The 13,463-nt window shown below is 34.8% G+C and overlaps 1 long non-coding RNA gene across 1 annotated transcript; it reads left to right on the top strand.

The window, feature by feature from the left end:
- Positions 1-4,717: 4,717 nt before the first annotated feature.
- Positions 4,718-6,392, top strand: LOC136067855 (uncharacterized). Its single transcript, XR_010629263.1, has 2 exons — positions 4,718-5,525; positions 6,066-6,392. It is a non-coding gene; the product is annotated as an uncharacterized LOC136067855 (long non-coding RNA).
- The last annotated feature ends 7,071 nt before the right edge of the window (positions 6,393-13,463 follow it).

Here is a 13,463-nt window from a genome sequence, read left to right as displayed (position 1 = left end):
AATGAGAACACCTACATAGCTCTGTAAATTTAGCATAACACAAACTAATTTACAATTTATTAGCAAAATTTCTTAAGACCTAGTTCGAGTATTAGCAATAAAATTTAAAAAAAAAAAAAAAAAAAAAAAAAAAAAAAAAAAAAAAAACTAAGACTAATTACCCAAAAAAGAAAATCTGATATCATTGAGATTAAAAAAGGGAAAAAAAAAAAAAAACTAATTTTTACCTTTCTTCATCAGTGCTGTCAATGACAAAAGCCAAGCATTTGGCTTCATCCAAGCCTCGACGGCTGTTTTTGGGGCTTCAATCGATGAGTGCTAATAAAGAGAGACCCGAGTTGGATTTTAAGAGTAGCTTGCTTTTTCAGCATTGTCAATGGCAAATGCCAAGCATTTGGCTTCGTCCAAGCCTCGACAGCTATTTTTGGGGCTTCAATTGGTGAGCTGCGGCGTTGAGTGTTAATTGAGAGAGACCTAAGCTGGATTTTGAGAGTGAGGATGCGTGGCAGGAAGGATGTGTGGTGGGGAGGATGCGTGGCGGTGGTGGAAGATCGATCACTGGGTTTTGAGAGTGTCGAAAGAATGTGTTTATTTTTTTTTATATATATAATATATATATATATATATATATATTTTTTTTTTTTTTTTTTTTTGAGAGTGAGACAAACAGATGATAAATGAAAAGGTTGGGTGCTAAAGTAGTAGGTTTAGGCGAGGGAAAGGAGAAAAAAAAAAGGATGGAAAAATTTGGACTAAAAATGGGTTTGGGCAATTAAAATGTCTATTGCAGCAACCACTAAAACCACTGCTATAACTAAGAAAACATGCTACGAAAATGCATATATTGTGGCAGTTCAGTATACCACCGCTATAACTAAAAAAAAAATACTACTAAAACATATATATTGCGGCTGTTTTTTATACCGCCACTATAGAGCGCCACAAAAGACTATATCTATTGTGGTGGTCTAATGGTATGCCTCAATATATCTCATGTACATGGATGGTTCAAAAAAGCACCGCTATATGTGATGCATAGCGGCAATTTTTGAAACCACCGCAAAAAACCCACCGCAATAGCCTGTTAATATTAAAACATATATAATATTCACATTGAGTATCATTTTATTTTTCATATTAGTCTTACATATTATATGATATAATTTGTATGTTGTTATGCATGTGCACAACGTATGTATATATACATATGTCTAGAGAGGAAATCATAAAAACTATGTCAACATATAGCACGTTCAAACTAAAGCTAACATCATTTCTTCTAGAGGAAATCATAAAAATTTTTCCTTATATTTTCTTTTTATAAATACGATAATATTTACATCATTTAACTAATTTTTGATAAAAATTAGTTAGTGTTAATGCAAAATTAACTTAGTTATAAAATGTTAGTGATAGCTGTATGTTCATTTAACTTTGCGTGTGTGTATTTTTTTGAAGAATCTGTATATATACAAAACTCTCGATAATACTTCAAGTATAAATTTGAAAAATAGATTAAATACAATTATGGGCATTTTCTTTTGGTTCCATTGTGAAAGGAAATAAAGTAGAATTTGTAAGGCAAATGGTTCGAGATCTCTCTCAAATTGATTTAAAATATTTTGCACATAAGTATGAGGTATGAATACCAAGGAAGTCGATACCGTACCAGTACCGGCCATACCGGCCGGTACTTACCGTACCGGTTGCATACCGGTATCGAAACATTAACGTTTCATACCGGTTCAAATACCGGCCGTACTGGCCATGTACCAGCCATACCGGCCAATTTCGGGCAATACCGGCCGGTACCGGGCATACTGGCCGGTACAGAAAAAAGTTTTTTTTTTTGAACGGTTTTAGACCCCTTAAACACACACAGATTGCGTAGCCTAGATTAATTAGCCAAGTTGTTACTTAGTCAAATTAAGCAATTCTAGGTTAAAACAATCAAACAATCATATCAAGAATAATAATGCAGCGGAAAATAAATAACACAAGATATGATCACCCAGGAAACCACACGGTAAAAACCTGGGGAGGATTTGACCCACCGATCCTCAAGGCTAACCTGAATTCACTATGAAAGAATTGAAGTTCATACAAAAGGACTACAAGCTCCCCGCTCTCAAGAAAGAAGGAGTCCGTGGATTCGGAGCTTGCACGTGGTCGTGTCAGTAAGTTCTACTGGTGGGTAGCATTAGGAAGTCAAGCAGGGAGGTTGTAGTCCTTCTGTATGAACTTCGATTCTTTCATAGTGGATTCAGGTTTGCCTTGAGGATCGGTGGGTCAAATCCTCCCCAGGTTTTTACCGTGTGGTTTCCTGGGTGATCATATCATTGTGTCTTTTATTATTCCGCTGCTTTATTATTGTGATATGATTATTTGATTGCTTTAACCTAGAATTGCATAATTTGACTAAGTAACAACTTGGCTAATTAATCTAGGCTAACCAATCTGGTTGTTTTAAGGGGTCTACAACCGTTCAATATATATAATCCTTGTTCCATATTATGCTTTCGTATTGACCAAGTAACTATCCAGGTGAATTTTTTTTTTTTTTGAGAACACCCAACTAAATAATTGAATAAATTAATAAAATTAGTAGTAAGATGTTGTATGGGTCTATTTAAGATTGTTGAAATATTGCAGAAAGTTTTTTCTTTGCATTTGATCTACCAACACGTGTATATACGCTAATTTGGTGTGAATAAATTATTTGAAATCGCATCATTTGAATAATTATAAGTACAACTTGACACTAGTGTAATCGAGTATTTATGAAGTATTTATGAAGAATTTTGGATTAGTCGATCTGGGGTTCGACCCATCGAAAAAGTCAGCTACTGTCCAGCTAGACTTCTCTGTAAAAAACAATTGCTTATTGATCGGTGTTGGATCAGTCAACAATACCAAACTCGGCTTTACAGATAGCGAGTATTTTTGTACTTGCCTATGAGATCATCGAGTACTGTGCCTTGTTATTTCCACGACTAGACAGCAGTATTCGATCTCGTAGGAAACGAGTTATAAGTACAACTCGCCACTAATGTAGTCGAGTATTGATGAAGAATTTGGATCAATCGAACCTGGAGTTTGACCCATCGAAAAAATGCATGAGTCCAGCCAGACTTCTCTAGAAAAAACGATTGCTATTCGATCGGTTTAGGATCGGTCATTTATACCGAACTCAGCTTTACAACTAGCGAGCATTTTTGTACTCGGCTATTTGATCATCGAGTACTGTACCTTGTTATTACCATGACTAGACTGCACTCGGCTTTCTAGGCAGCAAGCAATAATTATAATACTCGATAGCGATGTGGTCGAGTATTAGAAATGATAATTACTGTAAAACGTAAAACTAATTGGTCTTCCCCTCAGAATCTTCAGACCTCACTCCTGTCTCAAATCTGAATCTCAATATTGTGTCTCTTTGTTTTCATCGTCAACCTGTACTCTGTCTGTGACTCTTCTTCTTCTCCTTAAACCCCAACCGCCCCTCTTTCATCTACACTACACTATAGATTGATTCTACACTATAAAATCAAAACCCTAGCCTGAACATGTCTCTCAACCTTCTACTTCCTCTTTTGCTTAAATCCCTAGCCAACCCCTCTAATTTAGCTTCTCCCAAAAATCGTGGCTGCCCTCTGTTCTTTGTATTCAACTTTCAACCACCGAATCCACTAGCAAGGTATATATGTTATATATTTTTATTTTGTTTACTTACTAATGAAATTTTCAATAACTTGTAGATTTTGTTTACTGTGTTAATATTATCATGTCGATTGTTTAGTACTAATAGTAGACTTGTTTGTTTATTTTTTATGTTGATTTTAAAATAATTACGTCTTGCTCTATGATTTCTTTTCAAGTTTCTTTATATCTGTCATCTGAAAACAAAATAATTGGCAACGTGTGTACATGTTGTTAATTGTGATGATGTTGCTTGTTTTTATTTTTATTTTTATTTTGAGATAAAAGATGGAAGTTTTATTAGATAAAGTTTTATTAGATGGAATTTTTGTCACTTGTAAATATTTAGTCTGATTTATCATATCACCTACACGGTTACTAAAATAACAAATGACTTCTTAATTAGAGTGCTCATTTTGTAGTGAGCTTGGGGCTTACACTTATAACACTTATAACTACTCATATCCTTCACTTTAATTATTTAGCCAGAAAAAAGGACTTATTAGTTGGTAAGATAGTTTACTGTAGGTAGAACTTTATTACCTCGGTTTAAAAAATCATTTTATAATTTGACATCAACTAAAATTCTATACAAATAATTTGAAAAAAATACAAATTTATAATTTATTTTAAATTATTTTGATAATCTATCATATGTTGCATTTAATATAATAAAAGTTAATCTTATATATTATGTTTTGTCATTGTCAAGTAATTAACATACGCGTTATTTGAAGAATAATTAATATACTTTTGCCATGTGACTTATTAATTATTAAGATGATTACTTTATTATATATGTGAAATTCTATTAAAGTTTTAATTTTCAAGTGGCATGCTAATGATCAAGATAATATAACTTTGATTATATTAGTAATATAAATTTTAATGTACTTTATGGTGAGGTGAGAGATTCTTTTAGGATAAGAAGTCTTATTAGTTGTATAAAATAAATGGGTAAAGATTGTCTCTGTAGTAATTTGATTGATTAACTGCAGAGAATGCTTTACATTTTGGTCATTTCTGTTGTTCCCTTCTTTTTATATAGAGTAGTGTTAAGTTTCGAAGAGCCTTCACTTGTTGCACTCTCTGCCTTAGTTTTTCCAATCTTTATTTTAGAAAATAACACTGTGCAGAAAACATATACTGTGCCATTTGTATATCCATTTGTTTTGTGTTTATCACTATACTGGTGATTTTTAGTACTAATAGGAGATCTTGATATAAAAAATTAAATTAGATCTGTTTATTTGTTGCTGATTTTAAAATAATTTGTCTTGCTCTATGATTTCTTCTCAAGTTTTTCCTGTTTCTGACATCTTAAAATAAAATAATTGAAGATCCGTAATCACTGTAATGTTGGCTATTTAGTACTAATAGTAGATTTGTTTGTTTGTTTTGTTGATTTTAAATTCATTTGTCATTCTTTAATTGTTCGTAGAATTACTAAGTTCCTTATCAATAATTTTTCTTTAAATTGGTCTAGATGGAAAGTGATGAGATGATCCCTACTGACATTAAGTGTGAAGGAAAAGACATTGACTTAGATGCCTAACTTGATGAAGTGGCTGAACTTCCTCCGCCAAAGAAGGCTAAGACTGAGATTAAAGTCTACAAAAGGAGGAGGACTTCAACTGTTTGGCGTTACTTTCAGATGCTTTTGACAAAAGATGAAGGAAAGCCTACATGCAAATGCAATAAGTGTGGAAAGGAATATATTGCTGCCGGAGTAGATGTTATTGAAAATTTGAAGCGGCATTTGGAGTTATGTCCAAGGAATTTTGAAGTGCCATTGAGCATTCCTGTTTCTACAGTGGCAGATATAGGTAATGTATTTTTGATTTATATGTTGGCTGAATGAGTTCTAAGTTTTATGATGATTTTTTAAAAAGAAATTGATATATATGTCAAAAAGGTTCTGGATTTCCCATAAAATGTCAATATTTATTTTAAATATTAATCATGAAAAGGTGTAGAGAAAACTTTAAATGGTAGAAAAGTTGCTCTATTGATAAAGGATTTGAGTTATCAAAATAGAACATATAGAATATGCACAATATTTTTGAGAATTTAAATGGAATAAATTGAGTTGAATGATGCATGATGGTATGGTTGACCATTGTAATACAAGTTATATTCATGCATATTCAAAATATAATAGTTTATAGATTTTGTTGGCAGACTTGGTAGACAGTAGACACTACAATTTTATTACCAGTAATTTTTGTTCTTACTACTATGCAAATGACTTATTTATTTAATTGATTCATTGCTTCAATTGCTTGATTACCCACAGTTTTTAAATTTCTTATTTATAATGCATAGATAAGTTTTTAATGAGGTGAGAAACAATTTATTTGATGTAGATCTTTTACAATCACAATTGGAAGAGCTCATTGAAGATAAAATGAGCATGCATATCAATAACAATGAGCACAAGGAAGGCGTCGGGTCTTCAATGGAACCCTCAATCTCTTCTAATCTAGTCTCTTAATCAGTGATGTCTTTTACTTTTTGATATGGCACTTGGATGGTTGGACTTAGATTTTGCCATCAAGGATATTTGATATGCCATTTAATCATTTTGGTTTTGTATTCTCTTAATCTGTAATGTCTGTTAGTTTTTGATATGGAACTTGGATGCCATGTAATAATCTTGGTTATTTATTATGGAACTTTGACATTTTATTGAATTTGATACTATGGAGGGTGGAACCTTTTGGACTAGTAATTTTATTTTTTAGGAATGAAATAATTATTTGCTTTTGTTATTATTTGAATTTTTATTACTTGATTTATGGTTGAATTATGAATTTCGATATATGGGAGTTGATAACAGGTTATTCGGGTTAAGTTTAATGTTTAATTAATAAAATTTTTTGTTTGGGTCATAATCAAACAGGTTGTTAATAGGTTATTTTTAGTCACATTTGAAACTTATATTTTGGTCAATGTCATGACCACAATATATAAGGATCTCATAAAGTATACAATTTCTAAATAATAACTATGTTTTCTAATTTTCATCGATAAACCATATATATATATATGATAGTGTATGGCAAAGAAGATTATGATTTAGCATCTTTTATTAACCCTTCCAAATGTTTTACAACAACATTTCACTATCTCCCTACTAAAATGTTTGGATAATCAAATTTAATGGTTACTAAAATATACTTAGAATTATCTATATCCTAACTTGCACTATCAAATGACAAAAAAATAAAAATAAAAAAGGGAATATTATAAAAAATAAAAAATCAAGAATATAATGCAACATAAAAAATGAAAAGAATTCTAAAAGCTGAAAGAAAGAAAATAATCTGCTGCAAAACGGTATATGCAATTCAGTTAGTAAAATGTAAACAAAATGATTTCAAAATATTATTTGTGCCCTCTATTAAGTCCACAATCAAAAGGTAGTTTCTTAATAAGACGAATAAATGGTTAAAAAAAAAGTCAGCTGCTTACAATACATACTTACAAAAAAGGAGCTTTTTTTTTTTGAATTTGAAAAAAAAAAAAAAAAAAGGAGCGGTTGGTGTATTTTTTTTTTTAACAAACGTAGGAGTTTTGTTTTTTCAAAATAGAACCGTGGTAGATAATTTTTTTTGACACAACATGGCTTTTCCATTACATTTTTTGTTTTCAATTAATATCAATTTAAGATTTTAAACTATTTCTTTTGATTTAGAGATAAAGATAAGTTTATTAAATTAAGGGTATTTCATTAGTTGTTTTTTTCCCCCTGAACATGAGGTTTTTTCTAAGAATAAAATATTAGCAATTTTACTATTTAGTTGTGTTTTTTCTTTTTTTTACTCAACCTGAGGTTTTTTTAAGGATATAATATTAGAAACATGTGTTAGAATAAGTGGGTTAACCCTACTCTTTAAGCTTTACAAAATGGTCATTTTGAGGATATTTTAGGCATCAAAATTGAGGAATCCAAACAGGAGAAGCCCCTTAAATAATAGTATAGATATGCATGGTTCACCCATTTTTTGGATGGTTTTTTTTTTTATTCATGAATCATAATTTCATTGTTTATAAATGTCTAAATTAAAATTTTTTTTTGAGAAAAAAATCTAAATTAAAATAGTAGTTCATATTTAAAATTAAATTATATGAAAAGTTAAAACTACCCAAGATGAATGTTTAACCACTTGTAGATGTGTGTTTTTGGAAGATTAAAAGTATACACAATTGTAGTAGTTGGAACAATATAACTATGCAAATATTGTTGCAAGTGGTTCCATCAGATTGCCCATTGTTGCAAGTACTTATTGGCTATCCAAAGCCAAGTACAATTACGAAAACACCCTAGCCAATGTTAATAATAACACAAGCAATTACAGGCCAACAGGCCAAGACAGATTCGAAATTCAAGTTTAAAAGGGAAATGAAAATGCCACAAAACAACATTTCAGCCCATCTGTAGTGCAAACTTGAGGCATAGGGGGCATAAAAACACATGTCATTAGTATTACTTTATTCATAAATGCCACAAGCAGGAGCCATAGTTTCACCATCATTTTGCGCTTCCTTGTCGTTTCGAATCATGAACTTCATCATCCCCCATAACATGGGCTACCACTTCACTGAGCATGTTAGTACTCAAGGTTGCAATCCTCCTTGTGTGGTCACGCTCCTCAATGGCAACGTCTAACTGATACCTCAACAATCTGTTCCTCACGCCTCCATCGCAATAGCTGGTTCCTTCGCTTTGAGACGTTCCCCCTGGGCTTGATGTCGACATGGTAGGAGATGTCCACGATAGGGAAGCACTATACTGCACGTTCCTACCATTACGTTGCAAGAACTCCATGTATGCACATTCTGCTTCTTGTTGATTTTTGTATGACCTGTGTTCAGCGTTTGCGAATTTATGAACTTGTCTATTTGCTTCTGCCCAATTGTCGTATATGCCAGGAGCACGACCAATGAAAACAACATAGTATCTGCCACTCTAAAAGAGGAACATACAACAGCATTGTATGTGAAAATTGCATGGGGTGTTGTTGGGGTTAGAACTTACCAAGTTTCGAATCTGAGCTATTAGATAAACATATACCGTGTCGCTTTACCAACATGTGCCGGTGGACTACAACAGCCTTGACATTGCTTGTTCCAAGATTTGACAAACAGTTGCATAAATCTATAATTGTATAGTGGTAAATTGTTTAATCACAACTATCAAACATGTGGGCATGTTACCTTTAGAAGTAAAGGAGGCTTCTGTTCTCCATCTTTGACTGTTTTCTTCTGCTCATACCCCCCCAACCAGAATGACAAGAAGTTGTCCATAGATATAAAGGGTAAGATACTCGATTATGATAGTTTCGAGTACAGTACACATAAAACTCGCCTTTCACACAGACAAGTATATATAATTGCTGCCCAACTGAAATTAGGTGAAGTAAATAATACTCGGTCTTTGTATAACCGCGTTATAAGTACTCGATTTGAATAAATTCAAGTACTGTGCAACTATATCAATTACTCCATGACCTTTTGGGACCATTGACCATTTGCCATGCACGAGCTGAGCTGTGTGGGTTCCCTTCTGAACGCGGACCGGTCTGATTGTTCTACCATTGTGTCAAACCATTAAATTGCTAGTTCCAAGTTAAATTGACCAGCTTCACCACGTGCATTGTTTGTTGTCCACGTCTTCTCTGTTCTGTCCACATCTCACCTGATAGGTAACAACTGATACTGCATGCCCATGGTCAATTCGAGCTATCAGCAGCAAAAGTCACAAGATGTGGGAGATCACAACATGTAAAGGTCCTTACACTTGCTCATCACTCTAGGTGGATCATGATGGAAGGATGATGGATTCAAAGTTCATTGCCATCACACTTGATTCATACGTACGGGAAGACATTTCAAGAACAATAGCAACCCTGCATAGTCTTCTGCATACGAAGCACGGCCATTGGGCGTTTCACTATAAGGTTTGGGATGCAAAACAGAAGGTGGTTGCGGCCATCTACAGGGATTTCGATGAGTCATACGCAGAATTGCCTTGGTTTCTAGTGGTGTTAAAAGATGCGGATCTGACCACAGTGACACAATTGAAGTGCGACAACCGTAACGTGTTGGGAACTTGCACGTTTAACTGTAACTTTTGGGCTTTTGGTCCGTGTATTGAAGGGTTCAAGCATTACAGACCAATGATAAGCATTGATGCAACGCACCTCTATGGCAAGTACAAGGGGAAGTCATTGATAGCAATGGCAATGGTTGCTAACAACGAGGTTTATCCGCTCGTGTTTGCCGTTGTTGAGAGTGAACAAGGAGACATGAGGATGGTTCTTGGCATGGTCGACCAATATTACGGACCAGACCAATCTTTGCATCATCTCTGACCGACATTCGGGGATAAAAGCTTGCTTTGATGACACAAGTATGACTTGGTTGTAGCCTCCCAAGGTCCATTACCGGTACTGCCTCTGCCATGTAGCCAGCAATGTGAACACAAAATGGAAAATTTCGGAGTTGAAGAACTTGGTATGGAGGGCAACAAGTGCGATTAAGTCAGAAAGTTTGAAGCCACACTGGAAATTATTCGCAATGTCAAGCCAGCTGCACACAGGTATCTTGAAGCTGAAAACAAACAGAAGTGGACACTTGCACACGATGGAGGGTGTCGATATGGAGCAATGACAACCAACCTATCGAAGTGCTTTAATAGAGTATTGAAAGGTGTGCGCAGCCTCGCCAATAATGGCAATGGTGAGGTTCACCTTTTTCAAAGTGAACTCGTACTTTGACGCTCGTCATAATCTCACTCTAGATCAGTTGGAAGTGGGTCAAGAATGGTGCAAGTATGCCATGGACAAGTTCGAAAAAAATCAAGCAAAGGTAAAGGACCATATGGTGACACGGATGTGAGCACAAGCGTGGTTATATTAGGTTGACACACTGGGTAATCCTTTAAGTACTGGGGGCAGACAACACACACATAGGGTTGATCTTTGGGGTATGACATGCATTTGTGGGAAATGGGAAGCGTTGAAGATCCCGTGTTCACACATAATAGCAATTTGTGCTAATTATAAGCATGATGCGCAGCAATTTATTGATCCTTGCTATAGCGTGACTCATAGGTACCACAGCTACAAATCGGTATTCCAATCGTTGAAATACAGATTAGAATGGTCGGATTCGAAAGAAACTAGACTAGTGATGCCTAACCCATGATTGATTTGGAACAAAGGTCAGCCAAAGTCCACACGAATTCGCAATGAGATGGACGAGGATGACAATGATAGGAGTTGTCGAGCTCCTTATGGATCGAGAATGGACCAAAATCAAGATATGGGTTGTGTCGCCAAGAGGGGCACAATCGTAGAACATGTCCTACTTGAAATGTGGAGTCAACAAGTGGTGGAGCTGCATCATAGGTAAAACTTCCATTTCTTAACAACTTGTGTCATATAAATCGTTACGTGACTGTTAACAACTCAGTAGTAGTAAATTGTTCTCTATTGCCATAGTAAGTATTTGGACTAGTTATGAAACAAGTGTTGGTGTTCATCCATGGATAGGCAAATGAGTCCAGTTGGTATTTAAATATGATGCTCATTGGAGAATCGTGAAATGAGGTTGTTCAATAGTTTTGTCACGTTATTCGTCGTAAGTCATGAATCTTAGTGTTGTTGTGGCTATGTTGCTTGTTAATAACTTATATAGGTCCAATGTACATAACATATTTGAACTATTCACAACAGGTACGGTAGCTAAGGTGGATGGGTGATAACGGACGTACATTGCGCAACCAAGATGGTCCCTACCGCCTAAGGAAGCACCCGAACGACACCAGTAACTTGGTTTATGACGAGAAGACGGTGTTAGATTGATCATTTTTTGCTTGGAAGTTGATACTAAGTTTTGTACTTTTGTTATGTACTTCTGTGGTCATGCACTTTGTTAATGGCATTAATGTTATGTACTAGATGGGGTTTCACTAAGCTGGTCAAGCAAACAATTCAGTTACATGTAAATTGTAGTTATTACAAGCAGTGCCTTATGTTTAGTATGATTTCCAGCTTCTACAACTTGATGGCAAAATTTTTTTATAGCAGGGCAATCTCAAAAGCAACAAGTGTATTTATTGCAATGCACAAGTGCTTCATGAAAATTCTAATAAACTTTCACAACTGGTGTATTGATAAAACTGAGCTGCAGCTGACAACAAAATAAGCAGCAGTAGAGAGCGTGTATCGAGTAGTGTGTATGGAGTTTTCCATATAACTCGATTTTAAAGATATCAAGTAGTGTTAAGTAACTCGATACCACTAATATCGAGTAACATGTAGTTGTTTCTCAGGCCTGTGATCACCATGACCAGACAGTACTCGGTCTCAAAGGAAGCAAGTTATATTACTAAACCCGACACTACAGTAGTCGAGTATTTATGTAGAATAACGATGGGTCAAAACTGGATTTTGACCCATTGAAAAAATGCCTGAGTCCAACAAACTACTCTGTACACACTGATTGCTATTCGGTTGGTGTTAGATCGGTCAGATTTATTAAACTTGGTTATGGTAAAATCGAGTAACGTGCAGTTGTTTCTTGCTAGTTTATCCATAACGACCAAACAGTACTCGACTTTGGAGGCAGGGAGTTATAATTACATAACTCGACATCGGTGAAGTCGAGCATTGCTGAAAAATGTCCCTTCCCTTGGATCAATTGAACTGGGGTTCGACCCATCGAAAAAATACATCAGTCCAGCCAAACTTCTTTGTAAAAATAGATTGCTACTCGATTGGTGTTGGATTCGTCATATTTTACAAAACTCAATTTTGGAGGTAGCGAGTACTATAGTACTCGATTATACTAATATCGAGTTATGTGGATACTGCATATTTGGACTGGTCAGTGTTATTTCTAGTGTTGGATTGCTGTACTCGACTCCCGACAAAAGCAGCAGTTCGATTGCTCTCGATTCCTTCGGCTCGAAAGCGACTTCCTGGGCTCCAAACATCGATCCTCAACTATAGTAAGACTCTTTTACCCTTACTTCCCATTCAAATTAACTGAAAATCCTGCATTAATCTCAGTTTAAAAGCTAAAATTTCAAACTATGCAAGTTTGGGAATTTTCATGGTTTTGGGTGTTGTGGTCTGAAATGGTTCATGGGTTTTTACATATGCATGTTGTTCATATGATTTGTACCCTTTAATTACATAAACTTAGCTGATTTGTAAAGGAACACATGAATTTAGGGTTCATATGTTCATATGGAATTTGGGGATTTTCATGGGTGCGGGTGTTTTGACGTGAAATATGTAATGGCTTTTTTTTGTATGGATGTTGTACACACATTTTCTACCCTTTAATTGCAAAGAACTCATGATTTGTGAAAAATGGGAAATTGGGGTTCATGTCTTCATATTGGGAACTTGGGGATTTTGATGAATAGGAGTAGTTTTGATCTGAACTGGTTCATGAGTTGTTGTGTATGCATGTTGGTGACACGTTCTCTATCGTTTATATTCAAAATTTTCACATCTGGGTATGCATGTTGGTTCATTCGCCAATCTTGTTCTAATAGCTCAGATTGGGGCTTTGTTGAATTGGGTATAATTACTTGAAATTGACCACCGTTTAAAGTTTGATGGATTGGCAGTAATTGGTGGGTTTGCATGTTTTGTGGAATTGGGTATAATTGCTTGAAATTACACCTGCTGCACAATGTGCAGTGTGGGTTCACATGTTTTTAAAATAACTTGAATGCATAGGTC

This window comes from Quercus suber, unplaced genomic scaffold, assembly GCF_002906115.3.
Source record: "Quercus suber isolate HL8 unplaced genomic scaffold, Cork oak 2.0 scaffold_88, whole genome shotgun sequence".
NCBI lineage: Eukaryota > Viridiplantae > Streptophyta > Magnoliopsida > Fagales > Fagaceae > Quercus > Quercus suber.
Note: the sequence above shows the minus strand (reverse complement) of the source record. Positions and strands in the feature narration are given on the sequence as shown.